Source organism: Chiloscyllium punctatum, chromosome 36, assembly GCF_047496795.1.
Source record: "Chiloscyllium punctatum isolate Juve2018m chromosome 36, sChiPun1.3, whole genome shotgun sequence".
Lineage (NCBI taxonomy): Eukaryota > Metazoa > Chordata > Chondrichthyes > Orectolobiformes > Hemiscylliidae > Chiloscyllium > Chiloscyllium punctatum.
Window position 1 is genome coordinate 37740541 of NC_092774.1, and position 20890 is coordinate 37761430.

General features: G+C 46.1%; 1 non-coding gene across 1 annotated transcript; it reads right to left on the reverse strand.

Annotated features, from left to right (window-relative positions):
* Positions 1 to 20466: 20466 nt before the first annotated feature.
* trnap-cgg (transfer RNA proline (anticodon CGG)) lies at positions 20467 to 20556 on the reverse strand. The gene is given in 2 exon segments: positions 20467 to 20502; positions 20521 to 20556. It is a non-coding gene; the product is annotated as a tRNA-Pro (tRNA).
* Between the last annotated feature and the right edge of the window lie 334 nt (positions 20557 to 20890).

The window sequence follows — 20890 nt, forward strand, 5'->3', positions numbered from 1 at the left end:
AACTCCAAGGTCTCTTTGCTCAGCAACACTTCCAAGGAACCTACCATTAAGTGTAAAAGTCCTGCTCTGATTTGTTTTTCCAAAATGCAGCACCTCATATTTATCTACATTAACCTCCATCTGCCACTTCTCAGCCCATTGGCCCATCTGATCAACGTCCCGTTGTAATCTGAGCTCACCTTCTTTGCTGTCCACTACACCTCCAATTTTGGTGTGATCTACAAACTTACTAACGATACCTCCTCCGTTCACATAAAAATCATTTATAAAACTGACAAAAAGTAGCGGACCCAGCATCGATCCTTGTGATACACCATTGGTCACATGCCTTCAGTCTGAAAAGCAACCTTCCATCACCACCCTCTGTCTTCTTTCTTCTAGCCAGTTCTGTATCCAAATGGCTAGTTGTCCCTGCATGCCATGAGATTAAACCTTGCTCACCAGTCTCCCATGAGGAACATTGATGAATGCATTCCTGAAGTCCATATAGATCACATCCATCGCTCTTCCCTCATCAATCCACTTTTTATTTCTTCAAGAAACTCAATCATGTTCGTAAGACATGATTTCCCAACCATAAAGCCATGCTGACTATCCCTAATCAATTCTTGCCTTTCCAAATGCATGTAAATCCTATCTCTCAGGATTCTCTCCAAAAACATGCCCGTCACGGATGTCTGGCTCACTGGTCTATAGTTCCCTGGCTTTTCCTTACCACCTTTCTTAAATAGTAGCACCACGTTAGTCACCCTCTAGCCTTCCAGCACCTCACCTGTGACTATTGATGATACAAATATCTCAGTGAGAGGCCCAGCAATCACTTCCCCAGTTTTCCACAGAGTTCTAGGGTACTCCTGATCAGGTCCTTGGGATTTATCCACTTTTATGCATTTCAAGATATCTAGCAATTTCTCATCTGCCATATGGACATGTTTTCAACATGTCACCATCTACTTTCTCAGATTCTATATCTTCCATGCCCTTCTCCGCAGTAAACACTGATGCATAATATCCGTTCAGTATTCCCGCCCCACCACCCCGCCACGATCTCCACATGAAAGGCCGCCTTGCTGATCTTTGAGGAGCCCTATTCTCTCCCTTTTTATCTTTTTGTCCTTAACGTATTTACGAAAAAACCCTTTGGCTTATCCTTAACTCTATTTGCCAAAGGTATCTCATGTCCCCTTTTTGCCCTCATGATTTCTCTCTTAAGTATGCTCGTACTGCCTTTATACTCTTAGGATTCACTCGATCTCTCTGTTGATACCTGACGTATGCATCCTTCTTTATCTTAACCAAAATCTCAATTTCTCTGGTCATTCAGCATGCCCTACACCGACCAGCCTTTCCTTTCACTCGAACAGGAATATACTTTGTGTGGATTCTTGATATCTCATATGTGAAGGCTTCCCATTTTCCAGCAGTCCTTTAACCTGCGAACAACTGCCCCCAGTCAGCTTTTGAAAGATCTTGCCTCATACTTGAGTCTTCCTCCAATTTAGAACTTCAACCTTTAGATCTGAAATATTATTTTCAATCACTATTCTAATGTTAATAGAATTATGGTTGGTGGCCCTTAGTTTTTGCACCCTCGCCAGTATGTACATCCTCATTGTGAATTAGAAAATTTCCTTGTACACACTTAACAAATTTCTCTATTTGGCGGATAAGTAAATGGGCAGGAGTTATACCTTGGGTCAACTTCATTCATTCCTTCATTCCTCTCAACCCTAACCCAATAGTCCAACGGCACTTTACCTTGCAACTGCCGAATGTGTGTCACCAGCCCATTTACCTGCTCCCTCCTCACGATCCAAGGGCCCAAACTTACCTTCTCGGTGAAGCAGCACTTTAACTGCTCTTCCCACAACCCAATCTACTGCATTTGCTGCTCACAATGTGGTCTCATCTACAATGGGGAAAACGAAGCATAAACTGGGTGACTGCTGCACAGAACATCAACGTTCTGCCCGCAAAAAGAACCTGAGCTTCCAGTTGCCTGCCAATTCCACACCCAACTCTGTTCCCTGGCCAACATCTCTGTCTCAGGTTTACTGTATGGTTCCAGCGAAGCTCAGCACCAGCAGAACGAAGAGCACCGAATATTTCACTTGGGGACCATACATCCCTCCAGTCCCAATATCGAATTCAATATTCAAATTCCCAATATTCAAATTCGAGATCAGAAGGTTGCGTGTTCGAATCACGTCAGGCTCACTGACGTCAGCTTCTTACATTTCAAATCAAGAAAGGAGCACGTTCACTCCGGATATCTGTTGAGCCAAATCTTCTTTCTGGAAACTTTCGAACACACGTGAAGCTTTGCTGTCAGTTTGATTTGTGAACACTGTGTCAGGGAGGTGGTGTGCCCATTGTGTGGGGAAATGCTCAGCTCCCCCAGTTCATCACGGGATTTAAACACAGCCGCATCACTCTGGGCAGCCGCTTCGTTCAGTTGGTGACAGCGCGGTGTGAATAACATAATACCGATATTTTTACGACATAATCCAGAGACTCCCAACTTTATGTTTCAATCTATCAGGAGAGTGACAGCGAGTACAGATAGAAATATTTCCCACCAACATCAAATCCTTTCCTCTCACTGGACACAGTTAAAATTATCTTTATTCAACAGAAGGAGCGGAAACTACAGTCTGACGGCCCCTCTCCACATTAACGGTGAGCCTGCATTTTATAAACGATGTCAGTAAAATCCAATGGCGGACACTGATTTGGTTCAATCGATTTTTTTGCCAAGCGTAATTCACCGCGAGGATGCTGCTGTGTGAAACAGCGTGGGGAATTACTGCAGGGCCTCCTGCGTATGGAACACAACGCAACTGATGTGTTTCACCTTCACCAGTTTATTCCTATCTCGGAGAAGAGAGGTTTGATGATTCGGATCATAGCAGCCAGACAGAGAACAGGAGAAGAGCACTCAGCCCTTCACAAGCTTGTCACCACAGCTGGGTCATCGTGGCCCGTGTATCAGTATGGGATAGCAATCTGCATCTACTGACTGGAAGCACAGCAAATTGGAGTGCTGGTGGGACTATCACAGAGGAGAAAATGGCTTCGACCTATCAACTGGAGTGGCTCCCAACGCGCAACCTCAACTGAATAACTGTAAACAAATTACTCAGTGATTCAAAGAAATACTCCGTTTTGAATCTGCATTGTGTCATGTACCTTCGAGAATGATGTCAAAACATCTTCATTGCTGTGATGGAGTATCCTGTTGGGCAGAATATACCCGTTGTCATATTTCCTACGTTCGATTGATCCAACTCCAATTTCACTTAGAGGTTACGCAGCCTTCCTCAGATCTGCTGGTTCAACAATTACTTCACTTCCCGCTTCCTGAGGTATCACCCTCAGAATTGAGCGTAATACAGGTGGAGGATTCATTCAGACTCGGATTGCACGGGCGAAAAATCTGCAATACTTGTTCTTACTTTCAACACGTGTTTCCCTTCGTCGTGTTCATTGCAATGGCAGCTCTGCACCGTCCCTAATTCAGGCAGTCCGATCTTATTGAACGAAGCCGCTTTTGAGAAAATTCATCGAGCATTTTCGCTGAGGTCAATTTAAGGAATTATGGTTCGCTTGGGATTGTGGAAAAGAGCACCATGCCGAAGGAAAGTCGCTCAAGGAGGCACCGAACAATAGCCGAGGATGGTTTCGACCCATCAACCTCTGGGTTATGGGCCCAGCACGCTCCCACGGCGCCACCCTGCTTCTACGCACAGCGTGTCGCTCCACAGGTCCCTTCAGCCTTTCGTCTGGCGCGTGGCATGCACGTTCGAGACTGATGTCAAAGATCTCCACTGCTATCGTCTTATATGGTGTTGCGCAGACGTATGGAGGCTGTGTAATTATAAACTTTTTCTAACTGCCCAAGTTCTCTTGTGAGTTCACTCTGAATAGACGCCATGCGGCCCACCTTCGCTCTGCTGGGTCGAAACAGGAAGTACACGTGAGTCTCTATTCGTATCATTCACTTGCCTTCTCCATGTAATTCTGCACATTGTTACTTTAAACATGACCATCGAATTCCCGTTTGTGTCTAATGAATCTGCCTCTTTGTCAGTGTCAGTTAGGGATTTACTGACCCCAACCACTCCCGGTAGGAAAGCATTCTTCCTAATGTCACTTTTGGTTCTTTTCCTCATGACTTTTAAACTCTGCCGAATCGTTGCCGATCCTTTCAGGCGTGGGAACATTTTGACGACATTACTTTCTCTGTCTAGGCTTCGCATGACTTGAAAAGCTTCAGTCGGGCCACATTTCAACCTTTTGTACTCCGAAGAGAGCTGTCCCAAATTTCCAATCGACCCTCATCGCTGACACCCTCAAACACTGCACCACTCACGTCAACTTATTCAACGCTATCTCCAATCATTTCACTTCCCTGCTTTCTGTCCCATTGGTCCTCCAGGGAGCCCAACCTCGTTTTACGAAGGTGCTTTTTGAGAAAACAAAACAAGCACTTTCGCGCGATTCACGAAACTCGGGCCCGTCCGGGATTTGAACCCGGGACTTCTCGCACATCTGCGTCAACGAAGACCCAAAGCGAGAATCATACCCCTGGACCAACGAGCCACACGATCGGCGCGCTGGCGCCCCTGCCCCCGTCCTACCTCTTGAACCAGCTGAGTCTTGCTCAGAGTAAAGTCCAGTTGACATTGAACAGGCTGGGGCTGTTTTCTCTGGAATGTCGGAGGTTGAAGGGTGACTTTATGGAGGTTTACAAAATTATGAGGGGCATGGATAGGATAAATAGGCAAAGTCTTTTCCCTGGGGTCGGGGAGTCAAGAACTAGAAGGCTTTAGGGTTTAGGGTGAGAGGGGAAAGATATAAAAGAGACCTAAGGGGCAACTTTTTCACGCAGGGGGTGGTGCGTGTATGGAATGAGCTGTCAGAGAAAGTGGCGGAGATTGGTACAATTGCAACATTTAAGAGGCGTTTGGATGGATATATGAATAGGAAGGGTTTGGAGGTATATGGGCCAGGTGCTGGCAGCTGGGACTAGATTGGGGTGGGATATCTGGTCGGCATGGACGGGTTGGACCGAAGGGTCTGTTTCCATGCTGTACATCCCTATGACTGTATGAACAGCTGCTTCTCATTCTGTCTCTCTGCTGCCGTTTGCCCTTCCCCAGGAGCCGGGCCCTCTCTACTGGCAGAAAATTAAACCGTTTTCTTTCTCAACTTTTCTCTGACTCCAGAGTGACCAGTGACAAGTATTGCCCTCCTCAACATAGGGTACAAAGAACAGGAGAAGACCCCGCAGACCTCCACGAGTGTGTCATCTCAACTCTGCATACTGGGCCTGTGTATCAATGTGAAATATTTACGTCGACGTTTTTTGGGAAGCAGATGAGAAGGCGAGGTGCACAACAGTGCGCCGTTATACGGGAAAGCTGCTAAACTCGACATTGAGTGAATAGGGAAGATGGTTTCCCTTCTGGGTTATGCTCCCATCACGCACCGGCAGACATATCGCCGACGAGCAAATATTAACTCTGTCTAAATTGCCACATTCTGTTTTTACGAACCGTGATTTCACTCAGAAGCACAATTTACCTGCTCCCTCCTGAATATCCTTCCAGGCTCGAACATACCTTCCAGGTGAAGCAGCACTTTACCTGCACATTTGCCGCAACCTAGTCTACTGCATTCGCTGCTCACAGTATCGTTTCCCCAACGGAGCACGAAGTATAAACTGGATGACTGCTTCGCAGAACATCTCGGTTCTGCCCGCAAAAAAAGGCCCTGAGCTTCTGCTTTCCTGCCACTTTAACACGCCACCATGTTCCCTGGCCAACATCTCTGTCTCAGGCTTGCAGCAGTGTTCCAGCAAAGCTCAGCTCCAGACGGAAGAACACCGCCTCATATTCCACTTCAAAACCCTACAGCCCTCCGGTCTTCAAGATCGAGTTCCATGACTTTAGGGCCTGAAATCCCCCATGTCCTTGACCCCTACCACACACATACGAGCCCTTGTTACCACATAGTCTGCTACGACACACTACTTATTGTTAGCCACTAACGGTCTCCATTAACAGTTATTCACCCTCCCACACGGTTCGTTATTTACTCCTTTGTCCCTCCTATTGTTCTCTCTCTGAGCTGGCGGAAAAGAGAGCAATGTACACTGGAGACTCTGAGCCAGCTGAAACTTGGTCAGTGTGAAATACATTCCACTTTGCTCCAAGAATTGCAAGCAGCAAAGAGTTTCCAGAACATCTGCTTGTAATTCTGTCCCCGGGATGCGGTTTCTGACATGCGGATCGTCTTGTTATGCATGTCGGAACGGACTTGGCGAACTACTGCAGGGAAGGCACGAAACCACAAGGTGTGCGTTTCAATATTATCAGCTCATTGGCATCTCAGAGAAGTGGTTTTGCGATTCAGTTCAAAGGAAGCCGACAAAGAACAGGAGAAGACCACTCAGACCTCCAAAAGGACGCCATTTGAACGGTGTGAGTTTCTCGACAGTATCAGTATGATCCAGACCACTCAGGAAGTCGTTTGAAAGGCAAGATGCTGAACAGAGTGCCATCACAAAGGAAAGTCGCTGAAGGAGGCACTGAACAACAGCAGAGGATGGTTTCGACCCATCAACCTCTGGGTTATGGGGCCAGCACTCTCCCGCTGCGCCACTCTTCTGCCCACGTCACTCACGTCAAGCAAATTAAACCGTTTTCTTTCTAAAGTTTTCTCTGACACCGGAGTGACCAGTGACAAGCATTGCACTCCTCAACGTAGAATGCAGAGAACAGGAGACCCCTCAGAGCTTGTCACCTCAACTGTGCACATTGGGCCAGGATATCATTGTGAAATATTTATGTCGAAGCTTTTTGGGGGAGCGGTTGAGAAGGCAAGGTGCAAAACAGAGCGCCGTTATCCGGGAAAGCTGCAAAAGAACACTTTGAATGAATAGGAGAGAATGGTTTCTCTTTTGGGTTACGGTCCCAAAACACACCCATTGTGCCACTCTCCTGCATTGTTCGGCAGTTTTTCCAGAGAAGTATTCAGCTTTTCATCTGGCGTGTGGCATGGATGTGAGTGTGAGGGGTGTATCCATGTGCGTCTGAGAGAGAGCCTGTCTATCAGAGAGGGTCCGCACGACTGTGTGAGTACTTGAGTGAGTGTGTGTGTGTGTGTGTGTGTGTGTGTGAGAGAGAGAGAGAGAGAGAAAGGAAGAGGGAGAGAGAGAGAGAGAGAGAGTTTGTGTGTGTATTCTGTAGCTGGGTCTTCTGTCGTGAGACATGAATCCAAGGTCTCAGCTGTGGTCATTCTCGTGTGTTCCAAACTTGTTATCAGCCTCTGCTCGGCCACTAGAAATGATTAAGCAGTTAAGCAGTTTCACAACACACACTGGAGAGGGCAAGGTGAAGGGCTTATGTCTGAAACGTAGATTCTCCTGCTCCTTGGATGCTGCCTTACCTGCTGTGCTTTTTCAACACCAAACTCTCGACTCTGATCTCCAGCAACTGCAGTTCTCACTTTCTCCTCATTGGCGAGGTGGGACTTGTCTTTTATTTACTCATTCACTCTTACAGCCTGTCCTTGGTTGTAGCCTCACTGTGCATATATCAATGCAAGTTTCAGAAAGATTTCTACAGCTTTTTTTTTAAAATGAACATTCTTCCAGACGTTAACAACGTTTCTGAATATACGATTTTAGCTATTATCAATTTTAAAAATCAGTCATTTCTCGCACACCCTGTTTCCCAGGTAGAATCGTCACCACCCATTCTCTCTCTCTCTCCTTAAAAGGGCTTGATACACGATCAAAGAGGGCTGAGGCACCAGAAAGGACGGGGACGGGCGCTGGTGGAGGTGGAGAAGGGAGTGAAATGAAGAGGGGGACAGAGGTTGGGGGATAGAGAAGGACTGGGGTTCAGAGGGTTATGGGGAGAGAATGGGAGTGCAATGTGAGGAGAGGGAATGTGCAGGGGGCAGTGGGCGGGGAGAAAATGGACGATGGGGGCCAAGTGTGAAGAGAGAGACAGCACAATTCTACCTTCCCCAGAACTGGTATCAATGTCCCACGAACGAACCCACTCCTCCCACAGCAGACTTGGGGCAATCATTTCTCAATATACGCGTGGCTAAGGCAGTGGAATCATATCATCCCTACAGGCCATTCACACCGACCTTCCCAACAGCATCCCATCCAGACCCACTCGATTATGCTACAGCTCTGCAATTTCACATAGCTATTTCCTGATGAAGGGTTTTGCCGGAAACGTCGATTCTCCTGCTCCTCGCACGCTGCCTGATCTGCTTTGCTTTCCAGCACACACTCTCGACCCTAATCTCCAGCATCTGCAGTCGTCACTTTCGCCCTGTAGGGCGTAAAGTTCTATGCCGAGTCTTTTGAATCTCTTCAAATCTTTCCTCCTCACCCTAAACCTATACCCTCTAGTTTTGGAATACCTCTACCCTGAGGTAAAGGCAGGAACGTTGAGAAGCCAGACAAATTGCAAAAGTAATGAAACGTGAAGGCACAGGGGAAAAAAACATTTCGGCAAAAAAAAAATGGCGTTGGCGTTTTTGTCTCGTGTTCGCATTTGGACACTTAAAATTTGTCATGATCTGGAGGTGCCCGTGTTGGACTGGGGTGTACAAAGTTAAAAATCACACAACACCAGGTTACAGTCCAACCGGCTTGTTCAGGAACACTTAGCTTTCGGAGCGCTGCTCCTTCATCAGGCGGTTGTGGAGGATAAGACAGAAGATCATAAATTCTGTGTTACCATGATATTCTCCACAACCACCTGACGAAGGAGCAGCGCTCCAAAATCCCTTGCTTCCAAATAAGCCTGTTGGACTACAAACAGGAATTTTGTGATTTTTAACTCTAAAATTTGTCAGTAACACTAGCATCGTGACAGAGCATACTGAGAATGCTCCGCGGTGTCAGTAAGAACTGCGCATGTCTGACGGTGTCAGCAAAGTACTGCGCATACTCCTGGGTGTCCGCAGAAAAGGCGCACGAGCTCCTTTCCATGGACCAATGGAGAACCTTGGAGGATCCAATCAGAGTCGGCCGGTGTCGAAATGCGGAAGTTGGACCATGAGCTGTGAAGCCGCTGATGATGATCTTTTGTCAGTGAATGAAGATTAAACCTCACCCCAGACTACAAATTCCTTCTTCTGTCTAAAATTTGTGAGTATAATAGTGTTTTTGTCACCATGTTTTCCAATTTCTTTTCATTCGGGGGTTCAATTATTGATTTGTAGCAACTGAAAGGAAAGAGTGAATCGATGGAGGGGACAGACTCTGGAAAAGTTGATCCTGGTCTGTGTCTCACTTTGTAAACGCGGAGCCACAATGTGAAGGTATAGCCTTTGATGTATGTAAAAAAAGCAGAAAAGAGGTGCATTGTTTATGTAGTGATATGTTGAGATGTGGCGAAAGTGAGATGCTGGAGATCAGAGTTGAAAAGTGTGGCGCTGGCAAACCACAGCAGGTAAGGCAGCAACTGAGGAGGAGAGTCGACGTTTCGGGCACGAACTCTTCATCAGGAAAGATGTGTGAATGGACAAAGGGGCCTCAGCGTCCTTCGAAACCAGTTACTGCCAGTTGTCAGACAGGTGCAGCAACAATGAGCAAAGCAAGTGATATATTAGCAAGAGGAATTGAGTTCAGAAGTGTGGATGTCTTTCTACAGTTAGGCCGGTCATTAAATGTATTCAAGGCTGAGTTCATTTGACTTTGATGAACAAAGAAGTGGATGGTTTTGGGGGAAGGCAAGAAAATGGTATTAAGACCAGTATAGAACAGATACAGAGTCATACAGCACAGAAACAGACCCTTCAGTCCAACTAGTCCATGCTGACTATATTCACAAACTAAACTAGTCCCACCTGCCAATGTTTGGCCCATATCCTTCGGAAACTTTTCTATTCGTGCACTTATTCAAATTTATTTTAAATGTTGTTACTGTAGCTGCATTCACTACTTCCTCTGGACATTCATTTGACACACACTCCACTCTCTTAAAAGAAATATGTGCTCCTTGTGTCTTTTTAAAAATTTTCTCCTCTCACCTTAAAATGATTGCTCCCTTATCTTGAAACAACAGCTGATATTGTCCTCATCTATGCCCCTCGTGATTTTATAAACCTCAATAAGGTCACCTCTCAACCTCCTATGTTCCAGTGAAAACGTTCCAGCCTATTCACTTCGATGTAACTGGATCCATATTCAGTTATGATCTGTTCAATGCTTGTGCAGGCGCAAAAGACCAAGTGGCCAACTCCTGCTCCCAATTCTCTCACTGTGGCCAGGACAGCAAGAGACGATAAGACATAGGAGCAGAAATTCGGCCATTCAGCCCATCAGGTCTGTTCATACCATTCAATCATGGCTGATAGGTTTCTCAACCCCATTCTCCCGGGCTCTCCCTGGAACTCTTCATCCCCATGATACTCAGGAACCTATCTACCTCAGTCTTAAATATCCTCAGTGACCTGGCCTCTACAACCTTCTGTAGAAATGAATTACATAGATTCACCACTCTTTCACTGAAGAAGTATCTCCTTATCTGCATTCTAAAACGCCCTCCCTTTACTCGAAGGCTGTGCCCTCAGGTCCTAGTCTCTCCTACCAATGGAAACATCCTCTGAAAGTCTACTCTGTCCAGGCCATTCAGTATTCTGTATGTTTCCATTTGATCCCCCTGAGTGTGGGCCTATTAATCAGCATGAAACAGACCCTTCAGGATGAGGTACAGCAGTGATTAGGTTCAGCAATGAGAGAATGGAGGGAGAGTATGTGGGACAGAGATTTTCAGCTTCTAGGGAATAAGAGAGGAAAGAGAGTTTAGCATAAATTAAAATTGATCGGATGGGTCAAGGAGTGGCAGATGGGGTTTAATTCAGAGAAATGTGAGGTGTTGAATTTTGGTCCAGCAATCCAGGCAGGACTGACACAGTTAAGGGGAGTGTCGCAGAACAAAGAGACCTTGGAGTGCAGGTTCATAGTTCCTTGAAGGGTGGAGTCTTACATAGACAGTATAGTGAACAACGTGTTTGGTATGCTTTCCTTTATTGGTCAGAGTATTCAGTATAGGAACTGGGAGATCATTTTGCAGCTGTACAGGACATTGGTTAGGTCACTTTTGGAATACTGCATTCAATTCTGGTCTCTCTGATGTAGGAAAGATGTTATGAAACTTTGAGTGGGGTCAGAAAATATTTAGAAGGCTGTTGCCAGATTTGGAGAGTTTGAGCTTCGGGAAGAGGCTGAATAGGCCAGGGAGATATTTTCTTTGGAGCATCAGAGGCTAAGTGGTAACCTTTAAAGAAGTTTATAAGGGGCGTGGATAGGGTGAATACCCAAGGTCTTTTCTCCATGGTCGGGGAGTCCAGAACTAAAGGGGCAGAAGTTTAAGGTGAGTGGGGAAAGGGACCTGAGGGGCAACATATTTTCAGAGAGTGGGTGGAACGTGTATGGAACGAACTGCCAGAGGAAGTGGGGAGGCTGGTACAATGACAACGTTTAAAAGCCACTGGACGGGAACTTGAATAGGAAGGATTTAGAGGGATGAGTCAAATGCTGGCAAATGGGACTAGATTAGTTTGTGATATATAGTTGGCACGGATGAGTTGGGCCAAAGGGTCTGTTTCTATGCTGTATGACTTTAGTCATCTTCAGTGAAAGCAGAGGTGTTGTTGTGAAGACTGGACTTTCAGAGCAGCTTTCAAAAATGTTTTGCCCTTACTCAGAGCAGCGGAAGTTACAATGAAATCTTTCATTTGTGAGACAGCAACTGAGTGAGTGAGTGAATACATCTGGGATTTGGTGGAAAGTGGGAAGTCATTGCACTGTGGGGATGAAACCCGACCCTATCCAGTCATTTCTGCTGGTAGATGAGACTAGGCCCCAAGATTAGGGGAAGTAGATTTAGGACAAAGACGAGGAGGAACTGCTTTTCCTGGAGAGTAGTTAAACTGTGGAAGTCTCTACCCAAGGAAGCAGAGAAGGCAGCATCGTTAAGTATATTCAAGACACAATTAGATGGGTTTCTGCATAATTGGGGAATTAAGTAAAGTTGGGACACTGCAGGGAGGAGGAGCTGAGATGATGGATAGACCAGCCATAATCTTAATGAATGGCAGAGCAGGCAGGACGGGCCAAATGGCTGACTCCTGCTTCTATTACTACGAACCTATAACCCTGCATTTCCCATGGCTAACCCAACTATCCTGCACATCCCTGGACACTGGGCAATTTAGCCTGGCCAATCCAAATCAAGGCTGGTGAGCAATGTCGTGATGTGGAAATGAACATCAGAGAATGATAGAAAGGGACAAGGAGAGTAAATATACCAGCAGTCAAAACTGGATTCAGAAGATCACAGAAACTGAAACTAAAAACTGAATGTGAGCTGCATTGTAACAGAAGTGAATGAATTGACTGAACACATTGAAGAGAATAATTATGATCTGAGACTCCTTACAGGGACATGGCTTCAAGATAGCAAGCACTGGATCCTGAATATCGAGGGGGGAGTCAAATGGGACGCTCACTAAAGGTTGGAATTCGCCTCCGGAAATGACGGTTGATGGTGCCTTCACCAAGATGGCCGCCCGCGCTCCTCGCCCCAAGACAGCACCTTACCCTGACAAAGATGGCGGCCAGTTGCACGGCAACCCGAGAGGTCCCTTCCCAATGAAGTAAGCACTGGGACTGCGCGGTTTTATTCCGAGGCCTCAGGCCTCCCCCTAGGAGTTTATAAACTCCCCAGTCTCCCTCCTCCCGCGGTTTCCAATCAGACCCTGTCTCACTGTCTCCTCTCCCCGGGGGCAGGAGCCAGGTCTGGCGACCTCCCCGGGATGTTTCTGATACATGTTCCTGTTCTGAAGATGGATCACCGGACCAGAAACGCGCTGCCGGACCTGCTCAGCTTTTCCAGCTGTTTCTGTTCTTGTTCCTTCAGCCGCCGGTGCCATTCCTCTTCCACACTCAGTAACACTGTCTTTGTCCTGCGACAGGACGGAGACTGCGCATGCGCCAGTTCACAAGGGGCGGGGTTCGAGTCAGTGACGTCATTACGCGCGTAGCGGGCGTGGCTACATGTGTCATCCAACAATCGGAGACACTGGGCGGGGAAATCGTGTTCCTTGCCCCAAGACAACTGAAAGGTAAGTTTTTTAAAAGTTTTAACGAAGACTATTTTTGAATTTTTAAGTCTCTTTCGAGATGTTATCCAGACCTCTGGAAGGCTCAAACATTGGAAAACTTTCAAACATGAACAAAGGGATGCTCACAAATGAATTAAAGTAAATTACGAAAGAAACCCAGCACAAAATATCAAAAATTGTAGCAAAAGCTTCTGTTGGTACACTGAAGGGAACAGAGTCACTAAGGTTAATGTTGCTCCCTTGGAAGATGAAACCGGTGACTTAAAGGGGGAGCACCGAAATGGCAGAGATGCTAAGTCAATACCTTTTGCTCAGTTTTCAAGTTGGAGGACAATAGTACCATTACTTTTGGAATGGAAAAGTCAGAGGCTACAGAAACAGTAAAACTTAAACAATCAACGTCGATAGGGAAAAGGTACACAGCACACTATTAGAATTGAGGGCAGACAAGTCCCCTGGGCCTGATGGCCTACGTCCCAGGGTACCATATGGACTTCAGTAAGGAGTTTGACAAGGTTCCCCAAGGAAGATTAGTTAGCAAGGTTAGATATCATGGAATAGAGGGAGAACTAGACATTTGGATATAGAACCGGCTCAAAGGTAGAAAACAGAGGATGGTTGTGAAGATTTGCTTTTCAGACTGGCGGCCTGTGATCAAGGATGGGTGCTGGGTCCACTACTTTTTATCATTTATATAAATGCTGTGGATTTCAATATAGGAGGTATAGTAAATAAGTCTGCAGATGACACAAAAAATGGAGGTATAATGGACAGCGAAGATGTTTAGCTTAGAGCACAACATGATCTTAATCAGATGGGCCAATGGGCTGAGGAGTAGCAGATGGAGTTTAATTTAGATAAATATGAGGTGCTGCACTTCGGAAAGCAAACCAGAGGAGGACTTCTCTATTTAATGGTAAAGTCTGAGGGAGTGTTCCTGAACAAAGAGACCTTGGAGCGCACGTTCATAGTTCTGTGAAAGTAGTCACAGGGAGACAGAATAGTCAAGAAGGCATTTGGTGTGCTTTCCTTTATTGGCCAGAGTATCGAGTATAAAAGTTGGGAGGTGATGTTGCTGCTGTACAGGACATTGGTTAGGCCACTTTTGGAATATTATGTGCAGTTCTGCTCTCTTTCCTCTTAGAAGTTGGTTGTGAAACATGAAAGGCTTCAGAAAAGATTTACAAGGATGTTGCCGTTATCCCTAGAACATCTGAGGCTATGGGGTGACATTATTGAGGTTTTTTAATCGTGAGGGGCATTGATAGGATAAACAGACAAGGTCTTTTCCCTGAATTTAGGGAGTCTAGAACTAAATGGCATACATTTACGGTGAGAGGGGAAAGAAATAAAAGGGACTTAAGGAACAACTGTTTAATGCAGAGCATGGTGCGGGTATGGAATTAGCTGCTTAAGGAAGTCGTGGAGGCTAGTATAATTACGGCACTTAAAAGGCATGTGGATGGGTACATGAATAGGAAGGGTTTAGGGGGATATGGGCCAAGTGCTAGCAAATAGGACTAGACTGTTTAGGATAACTGGTCAACATGGATGAGTTCCCTGCTGTAAGTCGCGTGACTCTGTGGAATGTTCTGCCCAAGGGAGCAGATGAGGCAGCTTCATTAATTATATTCAAGACACAGTTGGATGGGATATTGCATGGAGGGGAATTAAGGGTAGATGGAATAATGCAGGTCGGGGGAGCCGAGATGATGGATAGATCAGCCATCATCTGAATGAATAGTGGAGCGGGCTCGACAGGCCAAATAGCCGACTCCTGCTTCTATTACTATGAAACGATAACTCTGCATATCCCATGGCTAACCTATCTAACCTGCACATCCCTGGACATGATGGGCAATTCCAAATCAAGGCAGGTGAGCAATGTAGTAATGTGGAAAGTGCATGTCAGAGAACAATAGAAAGGGGCAAGGGGAATAAATGTACCACCAATCAAAGCTGGATTGAAAAGATCACAAAAATTGAATCTAAAGACTGTGTCTGACTGTGTGCTGCACTGTCAGAAAAGTGAACGAATTGACTGAAGAAAATAAGTGTGATCTAACACTCCTTACAGAGACGTGGTTTTAGGATGACAACGATTGGATCCTGTATATTGAGTGTACGTGACATTCAAATCAAATGGGTAGTTCGGTAAAGGTAGAGGGTTGGCAATGCAAATCAAAGCACTGAATACATGGTCGTCTGGTGTCAGCTTGGATTTCAGGTCCTGATTTCTCTGTCCTCTGTTGGTCGCCCCGTTCCCACAGAGCTCGGTGTTGTCTGTTCTCAGTTCTGCTGGATTTCTATTGAAGCTTTGACACCCCCCCCCATCCACCACCCCACCTGTCCAACGGCATCTCCACTCTCCCCCTCACCCCACCCCCACACCCCGCCCCGGCCTTTTACACCTTCCCGAACATTAAAACATTCAGTCTGTCAAGGCCCAACCCACAATCTCCCAGCCTGGCAACCATCAGACAGAGAGAGTCAACTTGGCGGGAAATAAAACAAGTAAAGTCAAGATGTGAAAATCATTGTCCTCAAGTTTCTCTCTGAGGTTCGCACTGCCTTCACCTGCCCAACACCCAGTTCTAGATACTTGGAACTCTTGCACAATTAAATACTGAGAAGTTCAAATCCATTATGTCCAAATCACACTGCAAACACCACTCTCCAGCACCACTTCCATCTATCCTCATGCCAAATGTGTGAGGCTGAAGTAGCCCCTTGAAAGCTTGGTAAGTGCTTCACCTCTGAGATGAGCAACCAGCTGCATGTCCACACTTTCATTGGGATCACCTCTTCAAATCTCAGGAATAATTTCTGACCCTGCCCCACCTCAGTTCATCTGCTTCTGAAAGTTACACTATGCCTTTGTGACCTCTTGAGTTTGATTCTTCTGTCACACACCTGAAGGCCTGAAATATTCTACTCCCCATAAATCTGAGGTCATCCAAATCGTTAAACAAGAAACAAATAACTGTGGATGCTGGAAATCTGAAACAGAAACAAAAACAAAAATTGCTGGAGAACCTCAGTAGGTCTGGTAGCATCAATGGACAGACAGTACAGTCAACATTTCAGGTCCAGTGACCTCCTTTCGTTCCAGATCACGGCTGCTTCTCTCCTTCCTCACACCAAGTTCATTTAATCTATGATTGCTCTGCCTGCTGACGCACACAGGTTCCTGGTGATGCAGCAGATCCATATAAAATGTCAATCTTTGCTCCTAGTCTTGTCCCTCGCTATCTCTATCATCTTCTCGAGCTCTAAACCTCTGAACTCAAGGAGCTCAGGAAATGCCCAACATTCTCATTCAGACTGACATCGAACCCCAGTGTTTCCTGATGAAGGGCTTTTGCCCAAAACATCGATTCTCCTGCTCCTCGGATGATGCCTGACCTGCTGTGCTTTTCCAGCACCACACTCTAGATCCAACTCCAATGGTCTGAAGTCTGGAACTCAGAATAGCACAGTTAGGTAGAGTAAATAGATGCTAAAGACGTTCAGGTCCCATGTATGAGTAAGATTGAGGAGTGCAGCTTAACAGTCGCAGTAAACTACAAACCACCAAAATTATCATGTGAATGAGACAGAGGTCAGAAAGACTCACCGCATGACTGCAGTCAAACATCCAAACATTACTCGGGGAAAAGCCTGTAAATGCCCCCCGTCCATTAGGGCGGCACGGTGGCTCGGGCGGTGTTTCCCGCCTCGGGCAACTGTCTGTGTGGAGTTTGCACATTCTCCCTGTGTCTGCGTGGGTTTACCTCCGGGTGCTCCGGTTTCCTCCCACAATCCAAAACTGTGCAGGTTAGGTGAATTGGCCATGCTAAATTGCCCATAGTGTGAGGTAGATTAGCCAGGGGTAAATGTAGGGGAATGGGTCTGTGTGGGTTGCTCTTCGGAGGGGTGGTGTTGGGCCGAAAAGCCTGTTTCAACACTGTAAGTAATCTAATCTAATCTGTGAGAGGAGTTTCTCGGAACGATCACTGTCAGTGTTGGACAGAAATTGACATCATTCTCCCTTCCGGCTTCCGGACCATCAGTGCGCATGTACCCAACTCCAGTCCATGTGCCTGTAAGCGCGCATTGCGCGTGCTCGTGGGACTCCTGCATGAAGAATGGGGTGCGATCACATTCGCATGCCATGTTGGGTAAAATTTATGCCATGGAAGACCGTGATTTTTACATTAGACAGAGCGATTATAGATTGGTCACTGAAAAAAGTTCAAAATTAATAAACATGGACATTTTCTGAAAGGTAGCTAGATTCAAGGAAGCGTTTTATAGATTGGAATCTAATCAAGAGATGGGGTTTGTTAACTGACAGAATAACACAATCAGAATTGAGCTATAGACGGAAACTTGATTGAGGGAATCAGGATGATTACATCCAGTATAACAGAAAACTGAGTGTGTAATACAGGCTATAATCTAATTGAGGGGTTCGGGATAGTTTATATATAGAATAACATACTCGTGAATGAATTACAGACTGGAACCTAATCAAGGGGATCGTTGTGATTTATATAGAGAATAAGGTATGCAGTAGTAAATTACATCCTGGAATCTAATCAAAGCACCTTGATGCCACACTGGGTCGAATGCAGCCTTGAGGTCAAGGGCTGTCAATCTCATCTCACCTCTAGGATTAAGCTTTTTTGTCCATGTTTTAACCAAGGCGACAATGAGGTCAGTACCTGAGGGAGCTTGGTGGTACCGAAACTGGTCACTCAGCAGCTCATAGCTGAGAGGATGTTATTCGATATGTTACATAGCTTTATCGATAATCGAGAGTATCCAGATAGGATGATTAATCCTGTGTTGGATGTGTACTGCTACTTGTGCACAGGCAATCTGGCAAATTTCCAGATTGTTGGGTAGATGCCAATGTTGTAACTGCACTGACGAGCTGAGAAAACTGAATGCAGTTTGTATTACACTTGGAGCAAGTGAATGACCTCTCCCTAGTGTGAACTCATTGATGTGTCGGCAGAAGTGAATTCAGAAGTGAAGGGATTCAATCAATCAACCGTCCTTGAGAAACAAGAATGCACTCAGTGGGGAGAGGCCATTCATCTGCCCTGAGTGTAACAAGGCATTCTCTATTATCAACCTCTAGACACACCAACTGATTAACACTGAGAGACATTTGAAATGCTCACATTGAGAGAAAAGCTTTAAACACAGACATGAAATGCTGATACATGAGTCCGTTCACACTGGGGAGAGGGCATTCCCCTCTCTGTATGTGGGGAACGATTTGTCCATTCAAAAAAACCTTCTGAAACCCCAAAGAATACACACTGGTGAGAAGCTGTTACCTGCTGCTTTTCTGGGAAAGGATTTACTCAGTCATCCCACCTTCTGAGTTCACACCTGACTCAGGCAGCAGTGTGCTGCTGCTGATGCTGTTCTCAGTAAAATTCTGATGGATCTCCACCCCCTCTCCCCCGCCGCAGGAGGACCAGGAAACATATGCAGTGGAACAGGGAAATGTGGCGCTTGTGAGGTCACATGGTTAGGCCAGCAGAAGGCGGCATTGTGTTACTGTACTTCTCAGAAAGAGAGAGAAACTCTGACTTTGAAAGAATGAATTATAAATGTGATGAATCAAAGTTTGTCCCATTGCAGGCAGGACTGGGCACACACCAACACTCACAGGCACAAAATCAGATTCACAGTCAGCTATAAAGAAATTTTCACACACACGCTTCCGGGACAATGTGTTCCACTGCAGACATTTTGTCATTCATACACAGACAGACCCACGCAAACTTCCCTCCGACATAATCTGTGTCCCATTGCTTGCAGAGATAGTCATATCAACACAGAAAAACAGACATTAACACAGAGATGGAAGCGCAATACGGTCAGAGTGAGACACAGAATCACTGACTTGTACAAACATGCCCAGAAATATACTCAGACATTGTTGTGTTCAGCTGTGTGAAAATCCTTGTTTCCTTGTGAAATAAATTTGTGTCCTTTGGGTGCAGGATTCTGTGTTTTGGTGACGAAATGAAAGTGTTTTGTCGCTGCTGCTGGTTTGAAACTGCAGCTTTGTCTCTGCGTGGATTTTAAGTCTGTAATCTGTGTGTGAGGTGAGGAGGTGGGGGAAGGAGGAGAGGGACAGACAGACAGATAGTTTGGACTAAACTATTGAGCTGCTGCTTTCTCTCACACCACCCCCGCTTCCTCTCAACTCACAACTTGTAATGCTCCATCCCTGTGGGAGGTATACTCTCGGTAGAAGAGCTGGGTTTGGGCACAGAAGGGTCTTTAAGTCATAGACCTGAAGGTATTTAAAGCAGGTCCAGTCAGCCACACTTCCCTTTGCCATGTGGATGGAGCAGGAGGTGAGTATCAAAGGGTTTGTGTGTGTGTGTGTTTGTGTGTGAGTGTGTGTGTATGGGGGGGGGGGGTGGGTGGGTGTGTGTACTGTTAGAGTCTCAGTGTCAGTTTTGATCGATTAACCACCGTCCATCACCCCCACACCGTCCCTGAACCATCCAGACTGACGTAGATTCTAGGAGCAGGGATTGTCTCTCATGGATGAGAGGGAGTGTATGAAACCATAGAGAAGGCTGGGACCCACTGGAATTGTATCCCTTCCTCAGTCTCTCTATGTTATTCCTTAACTTCTGTTTTTCTGACTTTTCTCCCTTTTCTCGCTCACTCTGTTTCTCTCTTTCTTCTTGTCTTCCACTCCCATCCGTCTGTCCTATGGGTTCAGGACCATAATTGTTTGAAGTTTGCGTCACCTACTGACCCTGATCACTCCCTGTACGAAAACGTTCTTCCTAATGTCACTTTTACTTCTTTTCCTAGTGATTTTAAAACGTTGCTGAATGGTTGTCGATCCTTTCAGGCGTGGGAGCATTTGCACTACATTATTCCTGTGTCTAGACCCTCATGACTTGAAAAACGACAATCAGGCCAGCTTTCAACCTACTGTTCTCCAATCTACCTTCATTGCTGACAATCCTCATACACGGCACCATTAACATCAACCTGTTCAGCGCTGTCTCCCATCACTTCACTTCCGCGCTTCCTGAAATTTCACGATCACAATTTAGCAATGATGCAGCTGGAGGATTCATTCAGAGTCGGACTGCGCGGGCGAACTATGTGCAATGCTTGTTTTCACTTTGAGCAAGTGTTTCATTTTACCATGTTCACTGTAATGGGAGCTCGATCCTATCCCAACTTCAGGCAGTCCGATCTCGTTTCCTCTCAAATTCCTTTGAGAGGAATTTGCGCCGGCATTTCTGCACAAGGCAACTTAAGAAATAAAGGCTCGTCCGGGATTCGAACCCGGGATCTCTCGCAAGTTCACCCCACTGAAGGCCCGAAGCGAGAATCATACCACTAGACCAACGAGCCACAGCCAGAGCTGAGCGCGCGCTGCTCTGACCCCGGACGCTCCAAGCGCCCTCCCCTGAAGCAGCTGAGACTTGCTCAGTGTGAAACACGTTTGAGTTGCTCCAAGAATCGCAAGCAGCAAAGAGATTCCACAACATTTGCTTCTCATTCCGTCTCCCTGCGCCCAGGACGTTGCTGTTTGTCCCGTTCCCAGTAACTGGACTCTCTCCACTTGCGGATGATTAAACCAATTTGTTTCTCCTTGTAAGCTGTTCTGGGGGAGGGCAGAGCTCATTCGCTCTTCTGCTCTCTCGCAATCACTTGGGATGGGAGACGTCAGTTACACTAATGCGTA